We start from the raw sequence: 24,464 nt of genomic DNA, 5'->3' as shown, positions 1-24,464 counted from the left end.
CACACCATCCTTCATTGTTTACAATCTGCATGATGCATTGAAGAAACCTTGCAATGTTTCCATGCCTGTAATTTACAAAGCATAAGAATGTGCAGCACAGGAGTACCATACAGTTTTTCTCACTTGTTCAGCTTCACATGCATCCCATTATAACACTCTATAACCATCTGGGTAGAGAATTGCAAGTGGAATGTGGCTCTAGTTCTCTCACATCTCCAGGTAGTTCCATCTTCAGGGTTCAATCCTGCGATGAAAGTTAGGCCTCCAGTGCCTTCTTCTCCATCTTTCCTCTCCTGTAATCTGCCCTGTTGAGAATGACTCAGAATTTGACAATCACGTTCTCATTGCTAGCTGCAGCTTTCCCTCTGGAAACCATGAAAATAATATATTTAAAAGGAAACATCTAGACTAATAAACCAAAAGAAAGATCATCACATGATATAATGAAACAAAAATTGTTTTAAAAAATAGGAAAACCTGTCAAAAATTGTGAAATGTGGACACTTGTTAGGAAAATTGATAAGTAGCAGTATAGATTGACTGATGAGCACTGAAAATTTTAAGGCAAAAGAATTCATTAAAAACAAAGTTTTGAAGAGGTAAGGCATTTCTGTTGTTCACAAAGTTATTACTTTAAGAATTGGTATCAGCACAACACCATTTTTTCCCAGTGTAAGACAAAGTGAAAAGCTTAGAGAAGAAGCAACAATGATTTGAAATGTCTGTAGTGTTAAAAGTAGTGTTAAAATCATGGGGAAGGGGAAAAGGTTTCCTTGTTTAATAAAAAAAAGCCATATTTCTCAATTTTAAGTTTTTCAAGCATTTGTAAACAATGTTATGGTATAAGAAATATTTAGAAGTTTTACAACTTTATTTTATAGAAATTAAGGCATTGTAGAAAAGGAAAACAAAAAGATGAATTTAAAAGCCTTCATAGAAACACTACAGCTCTTAAGGATAAAGCTTTATTAACAATTCACCTTCATTGATAATCACAATCTTTAGAAAACATGCTCAATAAGATTCAAAGTTTAATACAATTGAAGTGACTGAAGAATTTGAAACACTGAAAAGTGAAAGGAAATGCTTACAACAATTCCTGCAGCAGCTTTCAAGTAAATCATGTAAATAAGAGAAACAATAGTAGTTAATCACTGAATTATTACAAGCAGAAGAAGGCCATTTGGCACATTAAATGGGACTATCTCTCCACGACTAGGTGTCATTCTTCTACCCATTTGTGACAACCCAGCCTATTATTTCCTATTAAATTATCATCAAATTCTCTCAACATATTTTGATTTAACCTGCATCCACCACACTTCCAGGCAGTGCATTTCAGACTGGATTACTTGCTGTGTCAATCTCTGTTTTGACATTGCATTAATCTCTTTTGCAAATCACTTTAAATCAGTGCTCTCTCATTTTTGATTCTTTTACAAGAGGGAATAGTTTTCCCCATCTCATGATTTTGAAAGCTCCCAAATCTCATTTTTGCCTTCTCTCCAAGGAAAGCAGTCTCAACTTCTTCATTCTATGCTAATAATTGAAGTTTTTGAGCTCTGGAATCATTGTCTTAAAGCTCTACAGCACTATCTCCAATGCTTTCAAATTCTTCTTAATATGTTGGGCCCAGAACTGTACATTATACTCCAGATGCGATATGACTAGTGCTTTATATGGGTTCAGCATAACAAACTTGCTCTTGTATTTGATGAATTAATAAAGCCTGGGCCATTGTGTGCTCTATTAACCAATCTCTCAACGTGTTCTGTCACCTTTAATGACTTATGCACATAGACACTAGGTCTCTTTTACTCTCGCACATCTTTTAGAGCAGTACCCTTTATTTGTGCTGTCTCTCCATGTTCTTTCTGCTAATATTAATCACCTCTCATTTCCTTTCATTGAGCTTCATCTGCCACCTGTCTGCCCACTCCACCAACTTGTCACTGTTCTCCTCATAAGAGAAACCTTGAAATAATCCAATACACATCAAGACATAGATCGTTAACATAGATTAGCAAAAACCAATAGAGTCTAAGACTGATCCCTGGGAGACTGCATTTCAAATCTTCCTCCAACCAGGAAAACATCAATTAATAATTACTCTGTTTTTTAACACTCAGTCAATTTTATAACATTACTATGGTCCCTTTAATTCAATGAGTCATATCATTTCTCACATGTCTCTGGTATTAAATGGCTTTTGGAAGCCATTTAAAGCAATACCTTTTCCTTAACCCTCTCTGTTAGCTCTTCACAGAACTCTAGCAAGTTAGTTAAACATCATTGTCCCACAGGAACTGCATGCTGGCTCTTCCTAATTAACCAACATTTGTCCATGTGACTGTTAATTCTATTCCAAAGGATTGTATATATAGGTTTTCCCATTGTTGAACTTAAACTATTGGTCCGTAACTGCTAAATTTATCCTTACAACCTTTCAAAAACAGCGCCAGAGAACGATAGGAACAGAAAACCAATCTAATTCAAGCTGGATTCAGCTACTAGAAAGTAAGTCAGGGACATATCGGTGGGAAGCATTCAAAAGTGAGATTCTACAGGTACAATGTAGACATGTCCTCATGAAGGAAAAGGGTGGTGCTGCCAAATCTAGATCATTTTGTTATCCGGAGGCATACAAGGAACGTTAGATAAATAAAGCTTAAGGCAGTCACTCAGGTCAATACTGGAGGAGAAGGCCTAGAGGAGTGTAAAAGTATAGCCATCAATTTTAAAAGAAAGGACTTTAAGATAGCAAAGAGTACATAAGAAAGAGCATTGGCAGCTAAAATCAAGAAAAAGCCAAAGATGCTTTCTCAGTTCTTTAAGAGTAAGAGAATAACTAAGGAAATAGTAGAATCTATCAGAGATGTACATGATAACTTACGTGTCGATGCAGAAGATGTGGACATGATTTTGGATGACTATTTTGACTCTGTTTTTACCAAAAACAGTGATGATGCAGATACTCTAGTCAAGGAGAAGAACTTGAGATCTCAAAATATTAAGCATAATGAGATGGAAATACTGGACGGACTGACATCCTTGAAGGTAGAAAAATGACCAGGATCAGACAAATTGTAACCCAGGGAGGAAATAACTTAATGGTCTGAGGATCATTTTCTAATCCTCACTAGATACAGGTGAGGTAGCAGAGGCTTGAAGACATTGCACAAATGTGATGCCACTATTTAAAAAGATTATGAGAGGAAGATCATCTAATTATAGGCCAATCAGTGTGACTTCAGTGGTGGGCAAATTATTGAAACCGATTCTAAGAGACAGGATAAACTGTTCATTAGAAAGATATTGCTCGTTTAGGAATAGTTAGCATGGTTTTGATATAGGAAGATTGTGTCTTAGTAATTTAATTTAGTTTTTGGAGGAAGTAACAAGGGGGAAACGTTATGATTTTCTGTGTGTTAGCCTACATACATGACTTCCTTTATCAACTTCTTTTCCAACTTTGCTAATATCAAAAGATCTCTTGACCCTCCTGTTTACCATCATTTTTTGGCAACTTTATAGGTTTCTTCCTTTGATATAGTATGATCTTTAACTTCTCGTTATAGACATGGTTGTAGGGTTTTTTTTTGAAAAACAAGCATTAATTCTTTAAGAACTGGCCATTGCCAAACTATTACCTGGCCTTTAAATGTATTTTCCCAATCCACCTTTATCAACTTCTTCCTCGTATCTTTATAATTTCATTGGTTCAGTTTTGATCCCTGGTCTGAAATTGAAACGTTTCTTCCTTAATTTAAAGGAAATTTCTATCATACTATGATCACTGTTCCCTAAAGGCTCTTTTCCTTTAAGATTATTAATTAGCCCTTTCTCATTACATGATACATAAATATATTACTCAAGAAAACTATTTTGATCACAGTCCATGAATTTATACAATCTGTAAATACATTGAAGTCACCCATGATTATTGCATTCCCTTTGCCACAAGTACCTCCAAATTTCTGATTTATTCAACGTCCAACATTGCCACTACAGTTTGATTGTCTATAAAAAAAACCTACCATTGTGTGCTGCTCATTCTTAGATCTACCCAAACAGATTCAAGGCTCTTCTGGCTGTGGCTGTACTTAGGGACGATATTTCTGGTAATATGCCCAGGGAAGTTAATTAGGTGGAAATGAAAAATAAGAAAGGGATGATCAACTTATTGGGATCGTACTATAGATCCCCCAATAATCAGCAGGAAATTGAGAAACAAATTTGTAAGGAGATCCTAGTTTTCGATAAGAATAATTGGGTGGTCATGTAAGGGATTTTAAATTTCCAAATGTAGACTGGGATTACCATAATGTTAAGAGTTTGGATGGAGAGGAATTTGTTAAGTACGTACGAGAACATTTGCTGATTCAGGATATAGATGCACCTCCTAGAGAATGTGCAAAACTTGACCTACAGGTTGTTCTTGGATAACATGCGTTCCAGCAGGGTGATTTGCTTATAACATTGCTGAGGTATTAAGGCACGTGAGTTTTGAGAATGCTTACCTCTGTTTGCAATAGCGCGATTCCAGCGGGGATTGCTACATTCTGCGCATGCGCTGATGTCAGCCCTGGTCTTCGTGCCATTCTGCACATGCACCAGTTTTAGCTGCTGACAGAGCACCATCAGAGGCAATTCTGCAAAGATTAAAGCCAGCTGCATTGCTGGAACAAGTCTGAGTGCCAGCAAAGCTGTGAGATCATGGCCAAAGGAACTTGAGCAGATGAAGTTCTTGGGTAGAAGATCAAACAGAAATACAATCTGCGGCAATCTTTCTCACCATAAAAGAGAAAGCTTCATCCATTTATGAAGATGGAAAGAAAAATGCTCAAATACCTGCAGATGTGCCTGCCTTTATTCCGAGCAGTTGCTGGTTTGCTGGTTTTAACAACCACAAGGCATTCCATAATGTAGTTAATTAGTGAATCTGCCTGCGCTGACAAGGAGTGTGTGCTGGCATTTCCTCCAAAAGTTAAAAAAAATTGACGAAGAAGGCTACACTTTAGATTAAATCTTCAGTTTGGATGAGACAGGTTTATACTGGAAGCAAATGCCAGCAAGAACCTCCATTTCTAAGAATGAAGCACATGCTCCTGGCTTTAAGGTGGCAAAGGATCGCATCTCTGTGCTGCTGGGTGCCAATGCTTAAGCCAGTGGTGGTGTACCACTCTACCAATCTGCAAGCCTTGAAAGATTACCTTAGGTCTACCCTTGGTGTCTACTTCAGGTCAAGCAAAAAAGTTGGATGACGGGGCAAATTTTTTATCACCTGATTGTTGTTTTGGAAGATGTTTTTAGATTGTATTGCAGACAAAAAAGAATGGATTTCAAGGCTCTCCTCATTCTGGATAATGTACCAAGCCACCCTGTCTCCACTGGTGAGCTTTCTGAAAACATCAAAGTGCTATTTCTATCTTCAAACACAACCTCTCTCATTCAACCAATAGACTAGGGTGCAATATCAGCTTTTAAAGCTTATTACTTAAGATGCATAAGAAGCTCATTGAGGCTACTGAGGGGGACAAGAAGGACAGTATTCTTCAATTTTGGAAAAGCTTTAACATCAAGAATGCTATTAACATTATTGCGGAGGTGATGTCAGTAAGGACTGCCTGCATGCAGTCGAGCAGCAGCTTCTCCCAAACTTTTTTCAAGATTTTACAGCATGTGAACGGTCAGAGGAGCTCCCAGGAATTATAGAGCATTGTGTTGCCCTTGCAAAGCAGATTGGCTTTGAAGAAGTAGAAAGTGAGGATATTGAAGAGCTGCTTGAGTCCCACTGTGAAGACCCCTTTATGGCCAATCTACAACAGCTTGTCACTGAGGGTGAAGTGGAAGGTCGAGACGAGAAAGATGAAGTCCAGGATGCAGCACCAGGAGAGCCTTTCACTTCTCTTTTGGTCTTCTAACCTGAGGAAAATTGAGAGGCAGTTGCTGCTGTTGGAGGATAATGAATACAACACAGAATGCAGCATGGTAGCTGTTCATTCAATAAGATATCGTCTAGCACCCAATGAACAGTGTCTTCAAGACAAATGAAAAAGGGCATATCCACCAACACCCTGGAGTTGTTCAGGGAGAGGTGGGCACCGCAGGGAGTGGAGTGCATCATTTCTCCCTCCAACTCTATTTTGATTTAGTCCCTACCCTCCCCTTCACTGTTTTGATCACACAGCACTGCCCTTTGATGTGAAGGGCAGTGTTTGTCACTGGCCACCCGGGTGTTTTCCTATCTTCCTGGTGGTGGAATTTGAATAAAGATTCGTGCACTTTGTGCCTTTCACTATGTCTCACACCTGCGCACACACACAAAGAAAAAAACAAAGAAAAAAAAAGAAGAAAAAAAAGGGAGTGTACAGGTCGAGGCACCGGCCCTTGGAGGGGAGGGACTCTCCAGCAGCGCGCCGGCGGGAGTGAGTGACTGTGTTCACGTGCTAAAAAAAAAGAAAAAAAAAGAAAAAGGGCATATCAGCAAAAGCTGGACGAATTTTTTAAGCCAACCCCTCCAAGAAACAGTCAGAAGAGAATCAACCACAGCTATCCACTTCTGCAACCACAACTGCACCTGAATGTAGTGATGATGATGATGACCCTCTGTCCCTGCATTAACAAAATTTTGTCAGTGTGCTACATTTACTTCTCTTTCATTAATAAATGTGATTTAAACCTCCATTCATGCTGAGGTATACTTTGTGTTAGGCTTTTGGGTGATTTCTGAGTGATCCTGAGTGATACTTTTTTGCTGGTCTGCCCTAACCCCACTTTTCCCATAAGCCCCATTATTTATATTAAATGATTTTCTATTAAGGTAATTTTTGCTGGAACACAACTAAGGAGTTATAGGAGAACTATCTGCACTGTTGGGAAATAAGACAGGGCAAGTGACTGAGGTGACAGTGGGTGAGTACTTATATAAATGTATCTACAAATACATTAAGGACAAAAGAGTAACTAGGGAGAGAAAAGGGCCCTTAAATATCAGCAAGGCCGCCTATGTGTGGAACCTCAGGAGATGAGAGAGATGCTGAACGAATATTTTGCATCTGTGTTTACTGTGGAGAAGGATATGGAAGATATAGAACTCTGTAGGATTAGGTGTACCCTAGAACTCTGTGGGAAGCTCGGGAAGAGATTGCTGAGATACTTGTATCATTGATAGTCACAGGTGACGTGTTGGAAGACTGGAGGTTGGCTAATATGGTGCCACTATTTAAATCCAGGAACTATAGACCAGTGAGCCTGACATCGGTGGTGGGCAAGTTACTGGAGGGAGTTTACATGTATTTGGAAAGGTATGGACTGATTAAGGATAGTCAACATGGCTTCGTGTGTGGGAAGTTGTGTCTCACTAACTTGATTTACATTTTTGAAGAATTAATGAAGAGGATTGATGGCAGCAGAGGAGTGGATGTGATGTATTTGGATCTCAGTTACACATTTGGCAAGATTCCTCATGGTAGACTAGTTATTAAGGTTAGATCACATGTAATACAGGGAGAACTAGCCACTTTGATACAGAACTGGCTCAAAGGTAGAAGCAGAGGGTGTGGTGGAGGGTTATTTTTCAGGCTGGAGGCCTGTGACCAGTGGTGTGCCACAAGGATCAGTGCTCGGTCTACTACTTTTTGTCATTTATATAAATGATTTGGGTGTGAACATAGGAGGTATAGTTAGCAAGTATGCAGATGACACTAAAGTTGGGGGTGTAGTGGACAGTGAAGGAGGTTACCTCAGAGTACAATGGAATCTTGATCAGATGGGCCAATGGGCACAGGAGTGGCAGATGGAGTTTAATTTCGATAAATGTGAGGTGCTGCATTTTGGGAAAGCAAATCAGAGCAGGATTTACACACTTAATGGTAAGTGCTAGGGAGTGTTGCTGAACAAAGAGACCTTGGAGTGCAGGTTCTTAGCTTCTTGAAAGTGGAGTCACAGGTAGATAGGATAGTGAAGAATGTGTTTGGTATGCTTGCCTTTATTGGTCTGTGCATTGATTATAGGAGTTGGAATGTCATGTTGCAGTTGTACAGGACATTGGTTACGCCACTTTTGGAATATTGTGCTCAATTCTGGTTTCCCTGCCATAGGAAGGATGTTGCGAAACTTGAAAGGGTTTAGAGAAGATTTACAAGGACGTTGCTCGGGTTGGAGGGTTTGAGCCAAAGGGTGATGCTGAATAGGCTGAGGTTTTTTTTCTCTGGACCATCGGAGGCTGAGGGGTGACCTTACAGAAATTTATAAAATCATGAGTGCTGTGGATAGGATAAATAGACAAGGTATTTCCCCTGGGGTGGGGGAGTCCAAATCTACAGGGCACAGGTTTAAGGTGAGAGGGGAAAGACTTAAAAGGGACCTGAGGGGCAGCCTTTTCATGCAGAGGGTGATGTGTGTATGGAATGAGCGACTAGAGGAAGTGATGATGGCTGATGCAATTACAAGATTTAAAAGCGATGTGAATGTGCATCTGAATAGGAAGAGTTTAGAGGGATATGGGTCAAATGCTGGCAAATGGAACTAGATTTATTTAGGATATCTAGTTGGCATGGATGAGTTGGACTTAAGGGTCTGTTTTTGTGCTGTACACCTCTATGACTCCATGACTCTATGACTCCATGACTCTATGGCTGGAGATCCTCTACCAGTGATACACTGATCCCATCCCTTATTTTCAGTACAAACTCCTTTTCTTTTTTCCCTATTCTTCTCAAATGCTAAAAATCATTAGAACTCTATAGGCTACGGGATGACTCAATTGAGGTTTACAAAATTATGATGGAACTAAATCGAGTAAATTGGTAAGAATTGCTCGCTCTAGCTGAGAGGTCACTTACCAGAAGGTGTAGATTAACAGCAATTGATGGAAGGATTAAACTTGACATGAGGAAAGCCGTTTTGCATCCGAAGGCTGGTGGGTGTTTAAAATATGTTGTCTGGATCATTGGTTGAGACAGAAACTTTCAATCCATTTAAAAAGTACGTAGATCTGCACCTGCATGGCTACAGACCAGGTATTGGAAAGTGGGATTAAACTAAATAGCTCATTTCTTTGCTTTTCAGCGAGTATAGACATGATGGACTGAATGATTCCTTTTTGTGGTGTAACATTTCCACAATTCGACCAATATTGTTGACACCACAACCATCAGGAATGAACATTGCACTACTGATACAGTCAATTCAGCTGTTTGGAAGCATTAGTTTCTACTCATCATGAAACACAACAGTAACCAACAGCAAAAATTAAATATAAGATCGATCCACCAGGCTTCAGGTGCAGCAACAAATTCTGTTTGAATGCTTCATCCTCAAGCAACAAGCTTTTAATCCAGCCAAATCATCAGTCATTTATAAAGACAGAGACATGGAGAGGGATAGGGTAGTGGTAAACCCACTTTTGTCACTTGAAACAATTATGTAAAGAATTTAGTAACCAGAGAAAAACATAACTGATGTTACAAGATAAGCTCCACCAGTTATATATGAAAGACTGTATCTTGGAGGAACTAATCAATCTTCTATGTATTCACCAGAGTGTGTAAAGTGCTTCAGTGATTGGTCCTAATGTTAACACATGTAGCTAAAATATTAATACCAACTTTTTCCTAAGTTGAATCTGATATCCTACAAGAAACAATCATGTCACTTAGATATAATGTAATTAGCTTCTAAGCAATTTTTTTTTAGTAAATCTATGCTGCTAATTAAGCTTGAGCTCATTGTCTACCACATATGTTGAATAACATGAGTAGGGTGATAAAGTCATACAGCATGTAAACAGGCACTTTGGTCCAACCAGTCCGTGCAGAGCGTAATCCCAAACTAAACCAGTCGCACCTGCCTACTCCTAACCCATATCCCTCCAACAAAATGGAAATTGCTGGAAATACTCAGGTCTGGTAGCATCTGTGAAGAGAAATCCAAATTAATGTTTTGGGTCAAGAGACTCTTCTTCAGATGGTAGCTAGTTTATGTGCAGAAGGTAGGGTGGGAGGATGGATAAGGTGGGGATAGAGCCCAAAGAGAGAGAAAGACAATCGGAAAGCCAAAGGTGTGGATACCAATCCGGCTGGGAAAAGCTATAAATGGGGACTGTAAGTGGCTAACAATGGATTGTGTGTGAGGGTTGATTTTCAGACTGGAGGTCTGTGACCAGTGGAGTGCCACAAGGATTGGTGCTTAGATAAATGTGAGGTGCTGCATTTTGGGAAAGCCAATCTTAGCAGGACTTATACACTTAAAGATAATGTCCTAGGGAGTGTTGCTGAACAAAGAGACCTTGGAGTGCAGGTTTATAGCTCCTTGAAAGTGGAGTCACAAATAGATAGGATAATGAAGAAGGTGTTTGGTATGCTTTTTTTTATTGGTCAGAGTACAGGAGTTGGGAGGTCATGTTGCGGCTGTACAGGACATTGGTTTGGCCACTTTTGGAATACTGCATGCAATTCTGGTCTCCTTCCTATCAGTGAAACTTGAAAGGGTTCAGAAAAGATTTATAAGGATGTTGCTAGGGTTGGAGAATTTGAGCTATAGGGAGAGATTGAATAGACTGTTTTCCCTGGAGCATCGGAGGCTGTTGGGTGTCTTTGTAGAGGTTTACAAAATCATGAGGGGCATGGATTGGATAAATAGATAAACTTTCTTCCCCGGGGTGGGGGAGTTCAGGACTAGAGGGCATAGGTTTAAGGTGAGAGGGGAAAGATATCAAAGAGACCTAAGGAGCAACGTTTTCACGCAGAGGGTGAAACATATATGGAATGAGCTGCCAGAGGAAGTGGTGGAGGCTTGTACAATTGCAACATTTAAAAGGTATCTGGATGGGTAAATGAATAGGAAGGGTTTGGAGGGATATGGGCCTGGTACTGGCAGGTGGGGATAGATTGGATTGGGCTATCTGGTCAGGATGGACAAGTTGGACAAGTCTGTTCTGTGCTGTATCTCTATGGCTCTATGTTGAAGAAAAAAACAATAGAACATTGCTGTATAACAGGGTAAAAACAATGACTGCAGATGCTGGAAACCCCAGATTCTGGATTAGTGGTGCTGGAAGAGCAGAGCAGTTCAGGCAGCATCCGAGGAGCAGTAAAATCGACGTTTCGGGCAAAAGCCCTTCATCAGGAATAAAATGGTGCTCTTCCAGCACCACTAATCCAGTTGCTGTACAACAGTTCACAGGTTGAATGAAAAGCAATGGTGCCCTCCAGTGGTGAGAACTGGATTTTAAGCTGAGATTTTCCACACAGCACCCAGTTCAAATCAATTGACATTTGATCTTGTTGGCAAACTCTCCAACTGTCAAATTGTTAAAAGTGCAGCACATAGAGGGAGCAACTGAATATCAATGCACGTACTTGTTAAATAGAGAATGGATGAGTCAGGAGTTGTTTACATTCCACACATACAAATAAGAGATTCAGTGGACATTCCCTGACAACATTACAGAGTTTAATCGAAGTGTCAAGCAAATGTAAAATAATCCTTTTTTATTAATACTCCCAATATTTCTCCACTTGATTTTCTTACAATATGTATAATATTTGCTTCATTTGTAATTGTAATGTATGAAATCTTTCCAAACATTTAAGAGAGATCAGTACATACTATTGGGGAAAATTGGTAAAAAATTTGAAAATCCTCCGTGAACACCAGCAGTCTCCCAATGGTCTTTCACTGTTGAGGCATGTGACCAACCTTTCAATCTGATCGACTGTCATGCAGAAAACTCAATTTAAAATAAAAGTTAAAGGGCTACGGAGATAGGGTTGGAGAGGGGGACTAGCTGGCTGCTCTTTTGGGAGTCAGTACAGACATGATGGGGTCGAGTGGCTTCCTTCTATGCTGTAAAATTCAATTCTAAAACGTGCAAACACTTGCAGTTAAACCCACCAAGGCACTTGCTTTTCTAGCATTTCTGAGTCTCCAGTTGCTGACAGATACAACCCCATCTACCACTTCTCCCTCTGTCGTATCTGCCCCAAAACTATTATGGCTTGATGTATTTTGAACTTGTGCTTGGCATGGGCAAACTTCCAGGAATTAGTGCAGGACATGTTGACTGCTTAGATACTGTGGAAGTCTGGCGAAAACACCGGTTCCTATGGTAGACCGCGTGGAAATTTTATGTTCAACTAGTCTTGGGGAATTGCTGTCAACCTACACATAGTTTGGCCGTGTGCTATTCCATGAGAACTTGCCAACTAATGTCATCAGGAAGATGAATGAATGCCTGAAAATCCCCTTCTGGGTGGGAAAGCATGAACATATTCACACTTGTGGGAATATCTAAGCATAATCTGCATTATACCACTGACTGTATACCTTAGAATGAGTAACCTTCTCAGAGAAACCATTGCCAATCTCTTAGATAAACACCTCTAGCTCTATTCCTGATGAAGGGCTTTTTCCCGAAACGTTGATTTTCCTGCTCCTCGGATGCTGCCTGACCTGCTGTGCTTTTCCATAACCACTCTAATACACCACCACCTCTAGCAGCAGACTCAAAAAGCCTCTTGACTATTAAATACAGGAATTAGAACTGCCAAAGTAGAACATTTTTTCAATCAGGATGCACATAATATTTCACTGGCCTTTGACTTCAGAATAACATAATATCCATCTGATATTAATTCTGTTGATAGGTTGTAGGGAGGAGCCCCTCCAATAGCAAATCATATGAAGACATCGCTGTTCTTCAAAACCATCTTCTCTGCAGTTATTAATTGTGAATCCAATGAATGGTCATTCTATCTTTCAACCTCGCTCTGGCATTCTGTCATTTCTTCTCTTGCAAAGAGGGAAAACAAGAGATTTTTAAAAATTTATCCATGGGTTGAGGGCGTCGTTGGCTAGGCCAGCATTTATTGCCCATCTCAAATTGCCCAAAGGGCAGTTAAGAGTCAACTGCATTGCAGTGGGTCTGGAGTCACATGTAGGCCAGACCAGGTATGTAATTTAATGAGGTGAACAACATTTGTTGAAGGGGCAATGATGGATAGAGATGACACAGCATAACGATGAGGCTGACCATCAGTGGGTGGACAAACGGCGATATTTGAAAGTGCATATTGAGACAGGGATGTGTATACCTGCCAGGTTTGTTGGTGAGGAGTGATCTGCTAGAGTAGGTTTGGGAAGGCAAAATGAAGAATTTAGGGTGACACACACAGTACATACACAAATGTGCCACCAGTGTACTCACCCGTCCTGTCCTGTTTAATTCACAAAATTGTTTCAACACTGAATCCAAAAGCAAGGGATTACTCTCTTGCTGCTAACTGCAGTGAGCTGAGTTTCATACTCAGTGACTATTAATAGCCTTTATTGAACATAACTATAAACAGAAAGTAAGAGAACAGCTTATCTGGAAATTTACAGGCCCAGGCTCCAGTTCTATCTGGTTTCCTGGTTTCTGTAACATAGATCCTTTTGGACATGCTCAGTGGCAAACCTTACGTAAAGATAAAATTGCCTTTGTCCTGCCGAACCATAACGCTGCTCCCCCACTACACTGAGAGAGATGACTGGTGATGGATAAAACTAAGGGTCACCACACCTCAAGCAAAGGGAGAGATTGAGAATGACAGACTTTCCTGGTAACCTCAGCCAGGATGGGAATTGAACCCACATTATTGGCATTACTCTACATCACTAACTGACCATCGGCTACTTAGAATACTGATGCAATTCATTTTACTCTCTTCTCTATCCCGCCAGCTACATCTTCCATTTTTCATTGGCATGTTTCCTGGAACATTGAGACTCCAGTCTGATATGCCCTTCTTTTCTGCATCCAGAATCCATCCACTTTCACTACTGCAGCTATTCAAGTGAAAATCAATTCATGTAGACCATCATTATGGCCACTCAGCGTAAATGGGCAGGAAATGAATTCAGATATAAATGCATTGGCTGGGCGGGAAGTCCCCGACAGAAATACTACAAGTACTTTTGGGGAAAAAAACAGAAAGAACTATGAATTCTAGAAATCAGTAACAAAAACAGAAATTGCTGGAAAATCTCAACAGGTCTGGTAGCATCCGTCGAGAGAAATCAGAGTTGATGTTTTGGTCCAGTGATCCTCCAGTGACAAATACATTTGGGTTCTGCAGGTGGTCCTGAATTACTCCCACCCCACACCACCAGTCAAACCCATTTTTATTCTGTTACCAAGTTAACATACCCCTATAGAATGGAAACATAGGGGTCAGTTTAATGTTTTGTATCAGTATTCAAACTTCAAGCAAATGTCAATTTTAAAAATGAACCACAAGAAAGCTGCAAAAAAAAATGTTTTAGCCATCTGAGTTAAACTGAGCTCCTTTTATGGTTTAAATCACTCTTGTCTGCAAAGATAGAAAAGCAACTATCCAGACAAATGTTGATTGATTGTAATTGAGTGACCCTCCCTCTGAACACATTTCAGGATAAAAACAGAAACTTTCGCTCTTTCAGAATGAATGTCACAGGATGTTCATCAACCTGACCACCCACCTTATTCGGAAGAGGACTTTTGATTTGTAAAAGGTCATATAGGAGAAACAATCATGTATGTTGCCTGCTTCCAACAGCATAGGTATCAGCTCAACAGCAGTACAGGGACCATGAGAAAGCCTTCGAACCAGCTATAGTCAAGTAAGCAGCTAAGTTAATAAATAACAATTACTTGAAACTGGGAGAAGGGCTCTCTCCAATGTGTTCCAAGTTCTAGGTCACCTAAGAACTGACTTCCTGGTTATTCAACTACAAAAGCTCAGTTTATTAAGAATCTTCTGCTTTGAAAGTTTCAGCTCAGCTAAAGCATTAATTTATCTAAGAAATTACAGGGCTGTTATTAATGTAAGACTGACACAATTACACATTGTGATTGTATTTTTCTTCATCTGTATTCATGTGAATGCAAGTGTGAGTGAGTTAGGTGACAGGAATGTCACATTTTTAAACCTCTGAAATGTGGGATAATAAGTAATCTTTCTTATTTTTGATCTCTTTAAAGGTTTGCTGATTAAATATAGTGCATTTGAGGACAGCCACACTGAGGATAAGAAAACAGAACTCAATACAAAATCTCTGATCATAGACAGGAGAAAACCAAATGTTGTCATTGAAACATGTCTGTCATGAAAGATCTGTAAATTTGATAATTATGGTAATGGCAATTTCTGACATAGTGTTAATGATTTTACAGAGACTTACCATTGTTAGAACTGAGAAATGCAAACATCAATACTGCCAATAATGTTTTAATTTACACTTTGGAAAGCTCACTGGATGACCCCTTGCTTTCTGCTCTTCATTGGTTACAAATGCATCAACCTATTATAAAAACAAAAGAGAGCAGCAGATTTAGCAAGCGTGTAAGAGATGCATATTTCCCCATCTGCTATGAGCAATAAAATCATGAACATCTTTTTAATGAGCACTTTAAAATTTAACACATAAGAAAATCTCTCCTCCCTAATTTACAATAGGCTAATAAAAATACTTGGAGTGAGAAGACTTGGTGCAGGTAAATCAACTCATCAAAATCATTGAAAAATTGTTATCTCTCATGACTTCCCAAAACACTTCACAGCCGATTCTCTGGTTTTCAGAAATGCTGCCAATATTGTAGTTTGAGAAAGATTATGTTCTACCATTAAACATTCTGTGTTTTTTTAAAACAGGGAGATGCAGACCTGGACAAGAAAGAAGCTGAGAGCTATATTGTTACAATGAATATTTACATTGACAACAAAGTGTGTTTATATTTCAAAGTTATGATTGCAAGGGTTTCCTTTTTGCATCAATATTAAGTTCTAACACAACTAGAGGCAGGTCTTGCCTTCGATCAGATGAAAGAACTGATAGACTTGGGAATAGATAGCATACATTACATGGATAGAAACTAATAGATTGTCAAACCTAGTTTGAAAAACGAACATGAGATCTATTGATTTCAACTTTCCTGGGGTGTATAATATCGGTATGATCTTTCTTTCAAATGTATATAATCACAAATGGGATTATTTCTCAGAGCTGAAAAATTGCAAAAGGGTCAGGCAGCAGAAACACAGCATTATCTGACTGTAATTGATACTGCAGTTTATTAACTATTTTTAAAGTGCATTTTCAATATTCTTTGCATAATTACATTGCATATCTGTTATCTTGTCAATATGTCACTCCAGAGATGATGGTAAAGTTTTCCTGAAGGCAATATACTTTCGTCTTCATTTTTCAATATTTTATTTTATTTTTAGTCAAAATTTCCAACTTGACATTTTTTTTTGCATTTTTTTAATGAATGGGTGGGAGTCTCTAGCTAGTCCAACATTTATTGTCAAACCCTAAGTGCCCTGGTGGTAAACTGCATTTTTAAACTGCTTCAGTCCTCGGAGTATAGGGCACCCACAGTGCTGCTGGAAGTGGAGTCCTAGGAAATTTGATTCAGTGTCTATGAAGAAGCAGTGATACAGTTCCATGTCATGATGATGTGTGAGTTAAAGTGAAACCTGCAGATCCATGCATCTTTCAAGATGGTGGTGGCGAATAGGCAGCGTCTGGACTCTTCAGCCATTTCTTTTCTCCGTTTCTCATTCTTCTCTCTTTTTTAAAGTGTTTTTAAAAATGAACTTACCTTGGAATAGCAGTGACTTCATCAGAGTGGCTGAGGGACACAGCAGAGCAGACTGGAGGCCTGAGTGGAGCAGGACAGTCAGCAGCATGCCCAGAGTGGAATGGGGGTGGTTATTGGACTGGAGACCGGTGTGAGTGAACAGTAGCTTGTGAGCCTGGTCAGACCAAATGTGGAAGCCCCATACATCGATCTACTGTAGGCCCTTTATATGAAGACAGTAATGTTTGTCTTTTTAACTTTACTTCTTAATTTTCTAACCTACACTATGAATGACTGTAACATTTTTTTTTACATTATTTCTCTATTTTGTGTCTAAGATTTGTACCTAGGTATGATGGTGTTGTGTGGAGTAACATTGTAAAATTTTCACTGTACTCTTCTACTTCTGTACTTGAATATAGATGACAATAAATCTAATGCTAATTCTCATTCCAATTGTGCTGCCTGTGTCTTTTGATGGTTTCTGGTTTGGGAAAGTGGGGCTTTAGAAGCTATGAGAATTGGAAAGGGGCTTAATGAGTTGTTCTGAAGTATCTTATGGATGGCATTCATAGCTATAACTGTGCATCAATGATAAAGGCAGTAAATGTTCAAGATAGTCGATGAGGTATCAAACAAGCGAGCTGCTTTGTCCTAGATAGTGTCAGGCTCCTTGAGTGTTGTTGGAGCTGCACTCATCCACATAAATGGAGAGTATTCCATCATATATACTTGTAGATGGTGGGCATTCTTTGGGTGGCAGGAGGTGAGTTACCCACTTCAGAATTCCTAGCCTCTGGCCCTCTTCTTTAGCTTAAGTACATTTACGGCTAGTTCAGTTCAGTTCAGTTCAGTTCAGTTTCTGGTCAATGATAAATCTTCAGGGTATGGATAGTGGGGGATTCAGTAATCTCAAGTTCAGCAACAGTGAACACCAAACAGTGATTGTTAGAATCTCTCTTTTTGAGATAGTCATTGTCTGGCATTTGTGTGGCCTAAATGTTACTTGCCACTTTTCAACCCAAACCTGAATATTGATCAGATCATGTTACATTTGAACATGGATTGCTTTAGTATCTGAGGAGTCATGAATGGTATTGAATATTGTGTTTAGTGGGGAGATGCTTTGATAACTATTGTAATCACTGCGGTCACTCCCGTTCTTGTATAAATCCATAATTTTTACATCATGCACATCCAGGACTACTGACCCATTCCCTCCACTGCAGACAGGTTTATGCACATGCAGCAAGTGTGCCCATTTCATGGATTTGTTGAGATTAAATAGTATAGCATCAACACCTGGAGCTTTACACCATGTTAAACAAGCAAGTAGTTTTGCTACAACCCTACACTGTGGATTATCAAACTCTGCCATGACAGGCTGGCTCTCTATTGTATCTACAGCTTTTTCAATAGCAGTATTCGCTTTAGAGTACAACTCAAAGTAATGTTTCACTGTACCTCTAGATATTGCATGTAGCCTGTGAATATCTGCAGTACCTTTGTTTTCAATGGAGATATTTTCTCTGGTGATGAATTTTGTGCCTTTTTGTTTCCTGCATTTTTGTCTCCAAATTTGTTTGTGTCTGGTATTTAGATAGTCTAGTGGAGTTACAACTAGCAGACAGTTTGTATCACCTAGCAGCCTGTTGGACTTTATTTCAAGAAGCTCTTAATGAATTCTGATGTTTCAATGTCTCCAAAATACCGCCTGACATGCCTTTATTCTAAAAGAATATTAAAGTTAAATAATGCTTGCTGTAGTTCTTTGTAGTTAATTAAACAAAACTATGATGTGTGTGGCAAAAGTGCCAAGTCTCATGGCCTATGCCCACTGTTACAGTGAAATCCCCGAATAGTAAAAATGTTATGACTTAACAATTCTGTTAATAGCAGTGTCGAGCTTCTGGGAGAATAGGTTCTTTTTTTGCCTCTGTAGTAGAGCACAGCATCAGGACTTAGATACTCACCTTATTGGAGTTAAGAAGTGGATAGAGAAAGGTCATTTTTGGAAACGACCCCCTTCTCCATATATGAGGGGTTCCATCATTGAAGAAGGGAATTTCTTAAACTGGTATACAGCTTGTTACATGTCTCCTCTGAACGTTCTCTCCACTGATGAATATATAATGGTTTTATTTCAGTGAACCACGCTCAGCAAGCCCAATCTCTTGTAAGGAAGACATGACAATGGTCAGACAGTCAGGTTTCATAGTTATTACCAATGTCTTGCATAAGTTATTGTACGGCCATACATTGTCTGTCAATCCCATGTACATGACTTTAATATTTCAGCTTGCTAACCGAAGAATTGGCATCTCCTTTTTTTTATTTACATCCTTTGTTTGTCTGGTGCAATGGATTATGTTCATTTTCACAGAGACTCTAAGGTCCAGGCACCCACTGCTACAGTGCACTGTTCATATCCAATTGACACACTTTATAAAATAGGTGCATTGCCTGCAAATTGATCATCTGTGAGGTTTTCTAAGAACTTATCTCTTGCATATGGTTGAACTGTACTGTACCTCTTTAATCTGTGTCAGTCATCCCTTGAAATGATGGGTGGAGTATGTTGCTTGAAACTTTGAGATGCATTGGTTCTTCCAATGATCCTATTTAAACATTGCAAAAGCAGATTAGATGTTAAACTCTTTTAAAACAACAACTAGCCTTTTTAGAATAAAACTTTACCTGTATGTTTGTCTTCCTCAATGTTATTGCTCTCAATGTGAAAATATTCAAGAAACTTCTAACTATGTTTATGTCCACCTGATGGACATGAAATCTCCTTCCCCCATTTGATTCTCTTGAAGCTGTTATTGAATGTTGGCTCTCTAACAGTTAGATGTAGCTGAAAGAAAATTTTGCTCAGACTAGCAGATCAGTGATCGGAAAGGTTGGGTATGCTGGGGTTGTTTTCATTGGAACAGAGAAGGCTGACAGAATGTTTAATTGAGGTGTATCCAACTGAGGTGCCTAGATAGAGTGGCAGGAGGAAGCCAATCCATTAGCAGCAATGTTTACATCACAGGATATGGTTTAAAGTAATTTTGGAAGGATTAGGGAGGAGTTACATTCTCACCAAGAGTATGGGGGTGTAGAATCCTTAATTGCATTTAATAAAAGCACTTGAGTATGCACTTTAGTTAACCTTCAAAAAGCTGGAAGAGGAATGTCATAGAGTCATAGAGATGTACAGCATGGAAACAGACACTTCGGTTCAACCCGTCCATGCCAACCAGATATCCCAACCCAATCTAGTCCCAAGTGCCAGCACCCGGCCCATATCCCTCCAAACCCTTACTATTCATATACCCAGTTGAAACTTTATTGCTGGAACAGCACAGCAGGTCAGGCAGCATCCAGGGAACAGGAGATTCGACGTTTCAGGCGCAGGCCCTTCTTCAGGAATGAAGAAGGGCCTGCGCCCGAAACGTCGAATCTCCTGTTCCCTGGATGCTGCCTGACCTGCTGTGCTGTTCCAGCAATAAAGTTTCAACTTTGATCTCCAGCATCTGCAGACCTCACTTTCTCCTATTCATATACCCATCCAAATGTCTCTTAAATGTTGCAATTGTACCAGCCTCTACCACATCCTCTGGCAGCTCATTCCATACACGTACCACCCTCTGCGTGAAAAAGTTGCTCCTTAGGTCTCTTTTATATCTTTCCCCTCTCACCCTAAATCTATGCCCTCTAGTTCTGGACTCCTTGACCCCAGGGAAAAGACTTTGCCTATTTATCCTATCTATGCCCCTCATAATTTTGTAAACCTCTGTAAGGTCACCCCTCAGCCTCCGATGCCCCAGGGAAAACAGCCCCAGCCTGTTCAGCCTCTCCCTGTAGCTCAGATCCTCCAACCCTGGCAACATCCTTGTGAATCTTTTCTGAACCCTTTCAAGTTTCACAACATCGTTCTGATAGGAAGGAGACCAGAATTGCATGCAATATTCCAACAGTGACTAACCAATGTCCTGTACAGCTGCAACATGACCTCCCAACTCCTGTACTCAATACTCTGACCAATAAAGGAAAGCATACCAAACGCCGTCTTCACTATCCTATCTACCTGCGACTCCACTTTCAAGGAGCTATGAACCTGCACTCCAAGGTCTCTATGTTCAGCAACACTCCCTAGGACCTTACCATTAAATGTATAAGTCTTGCTAAGATTTGCTTTCCCAAAATGCAGGACCTCGCACCTCAGGATTCCCTCCAACAACTTGCCCACCACCGAGGTCAGGCTCACTGGTCTATAGTTCCCTGGCTTGTCCTTACCACCTTTCTTAAACAGTGGCACCACGTTTGCCAACCTCCAGTCTTCCGGCACCTCACCTGTGACTATCGATGATACAAATATCTCAGGAAGAGGCCCAGCAATCACTTCTCTAGCTTCCCACAGCGTTCTCGGGTTCTCAGGTCCTGGGGATTTATCCACCTTTAATCGTTTCAAGACATCCAGCACTTCCTCCCCTGTAATCTGGACATTTTGCAAGATGCCACCATCTATTTCCCTACAGTCTATATCTTCCATATCTTTTTCCACAATAAATACTGATGCAAAATATTCATTTAGTATCTCCCCTATCTTCTGTGGCTCCACACAAAGGCCGCCTTGCTGATTTTTGAGGGGCCATATTCTCTCCCTAGTTACCCTTTTGTTCTTAATATATTAGTAAAACCCCTTTGGATTCTCCTTAATTCTATTTGCCAAAGCTATCTCATGTCCCCGTTTTGCCCTCCTGATTTCCCTCTTAAGTATACTCCTACTTTCTTTATACTCTTCTAAGGATTCACTCGATCTATCCTGTCTATACCTGACATATGCTTCCTTCTTTTCCTTAACCAAACTCTCAATTTCTTTAGTCATCCAGCATTCCCTATAGCTACCAGCCTTCCCTTCACCCTGACAGGAATATACTGTCTCTGGATTCTTGTTATCGCATTTCTGAAGGCTTCCCATTTTCCAGCCGTCCCTTTACCTGTGAACAAATGTGATGTGAGGTCAATGTGATTGTGCTCTAGTTCCCCTGCAGATATAATATTGACATACGATTCTAATGAATCCATGTAAGACTCTGTTAACTCATTTTTAGATTAGAATCAGTCTAAATATCATGGAACAGACAACAGCACACAGGGGGCCAACACACTATCTGGGCTGACACCACTTGTTTAAGTTAACCTGAGAATGTGACTTTTAAAAAAAAGTTTTATGATTTACGTATGAAAGAAGTGAAACTAACATGGTCTTTCTAACAGATGAGAGACGTAAACAATCAAGGTATTTTTCAATGTATAATTTGTTATATCACACTGTAAACTTTTGCTATAAATTCTGTGTATTACAATTCTGTCCTCCACAACCAATGAAGGAGCAGCGCTCAGAAAGCTAGTGCTTCCAATTAAACCTGTTGGACAATAACCTGGTGTTGTGTGATTTTTAACTTGGTTTTACAAAGAAGGGATTAATGCAGAATATAGCGATGACTGTTCTAATATGGACCAAAACATAAGTCCTTATGTTGGACGTCTGTGTAAATCTGAAATAATGTACACAGCTTGACACTGGAGTATTCAGAACAATTTTAAAAGTTTACTTCAACCCCACTCAATCTAATCTCTCTCCACCACCTTCCTTTTCAGGACACGTACATATCTGCCACGTGCTTAAAGCTCAGTAATCATTCCTTCAGACTGTCTACACTTGTACTTCGCCAGTTTTAAGAACTTTTTCAACACAAAATCGATGTAGGAAAAGAAAATTATCAATAGGTAGCTAAGATCTTCGAGGTTTACAGCTAAAATAATCTTGCACCAGTGGACGAGAAATTGAGACCAGAAGGTGAGAAACGAGGGGGCGCAACAGCACCGTACTCAGCTTCTACTCGCAAACCCGAATATCCCTGCTCACAGCGCTTCATCTTCACCCGAGGCAACCTTCGAAAACAAACTCCATTATACAGGCCAACTGTACTTCTGGAAGATGCAAAGCTGTTTCCTTAAGTACGTACTGTGCACCAGAACCAGTAACTCCTCAATACCGTATATACCGGGCACCACAGTCAGCGGATGCGCTCGAACAGTGAGATGGGTCACCGAGCGAAGTCACTTCTTCCCGCAGATCATAATCCAGCTCTGCTTTTCGATAATCCAGACCGATCAGAACATGTTCTGATCAAAGAAATAGCTACTTAACGTAAACTAAAGCAATTACAAGGTTTTTTTTTCCCCCTCCGGGGAGATTTAATAAACATAGATTTCCTTCCACAAGTTTGAGGCAATCAACCCACTCCAGGCAGCGCGTACGTAGACAGCATCCGTCTGGTGGCTCTGGCGACTTTACAAAACTGATCTTCCAGTTTACACTTTCCACAAGTATCACAGCGAGAGTGCAGGGCAATTCGGTCTGATTGTCAGCACAAGGTGCAACTGAGTGTTATCACTGGTGTGCTTTAAATAACTCTCCATAGTTATTGTGGTGGTGTTCGCCGAGCTGGGAGTTTGTGTTGCAGACATTTCGTCCCCTGTCTGGGTGCCATCCTCAGTCACCTAGACAGGGGACGAAACGTCTGCAACACAAACTCCCAGCTCGGCGAACACCACCACAACAACGAGCACCCGAGCTACGAATCTTCTCCCAAACTTTGAACTCTTCACAGTCTTTGCAGACCCAAACTTGAAAGATTCCTGGGAAATGACAGCTATTTTAAAATTTTTCTTCGTGTCATCCCAGTTTATTTGTTGGGCAAAGGCAAATCCAAAAACACAACGCGCAGGCACATTTGCATTTCAAGATGTATCTTGGGAACGGCCTCCACAAACGAAACCAGTGCTGGAGAAACTCAACAGGTCTGGCAGCACCGGTGCACATACAGCAGAGTTTCGGCTCCAGTGACTTTTCTTCAAAACAGGGAATGGCTTAAATTGAGATTTCTAGGTCTTTAATGTTAACAACATTTTACCATATAAGATTATTTCAATTCAGCTTGCGACGTTCCAGAGTGGAATTCAAATGTTTTAAGTTATTTTATAGTAATCCTTGACAACTCTGTATTTCTAATGGAAAACGAGCCGGTCAAAAACAAACCCTGTTTGATCATACGTTGGTGAAGTCAAAAGTTACGGTTTTGTTTCGTTTCTATGTTTCTATTGGATTCATTTCACATATTGAACGACATCCTAACACAGTAACACAAGGGGATTGCGACAGTATTAAACCAGCTTGTCACTCAGTCTTCATAACATCTCCAAACATTGACATGTTGACATTACTCGTCAACGATATTTTTTTTTGTGAAATAGTTTTGTATTCTCGACAGATTACGTTGGTAAAAGACAGTCGGGGTGTCACCCTCGGAGTCACTTGATTTTGCAATGAAAGTCCTAATTGTTTAGACAGATAGAGTCATAGAGGTGTACAGCATGGAAATAGACCCTTCAGTCCAACCTGTCCATGCCGACCAGATATCCCAACGCAAACTAGTCCCACCTGCCAGCACCAGGCCCACATCCCTCCAAACCCTTCCTATTCATATACCCATCCAAATGCCTCTTAAATGTTGCAATTGTACCAGCCTCCATCACTTCCTCTGGCTGGAGATGTGAAAATTCGACCTGTAAAAGGAGGGAGACAGTATTCTTTATTATCAGGCCACACATTGTTGTTTCCTAACACTCTTGAGGAGCAAATAGTCCACGTGAATGTAAAAGTTCATTGTTTGAAATGTGTTTGAAGTATGGGGTTAGCTTTAATGCAGTGTAGACCAGTTGAATGACAGTATTAATATATCAGAAAGATGCTTAGCAGATTGCGTGCTAGGGCTGCGAGATGTACTGGTAACAGTTACCA

General features: G+C 40.0%; 1 long non-coding RNA gene across 3 annotated transcripts; it reads right to left on the bottom strand.

Annotated features, from left to right (window-relative positions):
* Positions 1-167: 167 nt before the first annotated feature.
* LOC122545152 (uncharacterized) lies at positions 168-23,098 on the bottom strand. 3 transcript variants are annotated; one of them, XR_015753652.1, is made up of 4 exons: positions 22,490-23,098; positions 19,138-19,224; positions 15,205-15,324; positions 168-305 (listed from the first exon to the last, which is right to left on the bottom strand). It is a non-coding gene; the product is annotated as an uncharacterized LOC122545152 (long non-coding RNA). The 3 variants fall into 3 exon arrangements; XR_015753648.1 differs by having other exon boundaries at positions 22,527-23,098; XR_006310504.2 differs by having other exon boundaries at positions 22,627-23,098.
* Between the last annotated feature and the right edge of the window lie 1,366 nt (positions 23,099-24,464).

Source organism: Chiloscyllium plagiosum, unplaced genomic scaffold, assembly GCF_037043375.1.
Source record: "Chiloscyllium plagiosum isolate Xiang-an unplaced genomic scaffold, Cpla_swu_hap1 HiC_scaffold_3, whole genome shotgun sequence".
Taxonomy (NCBI): Eukaryota; Metazoa; Chordata; class Chondrichthyes; order Orectolobiformes; family Hemiscylliidae; genus Chiloscyllium; species Chiloscyllium plagiosum.
This window is presented reverse-complemented; position numbering and strand designations above follow the sequence as displayed.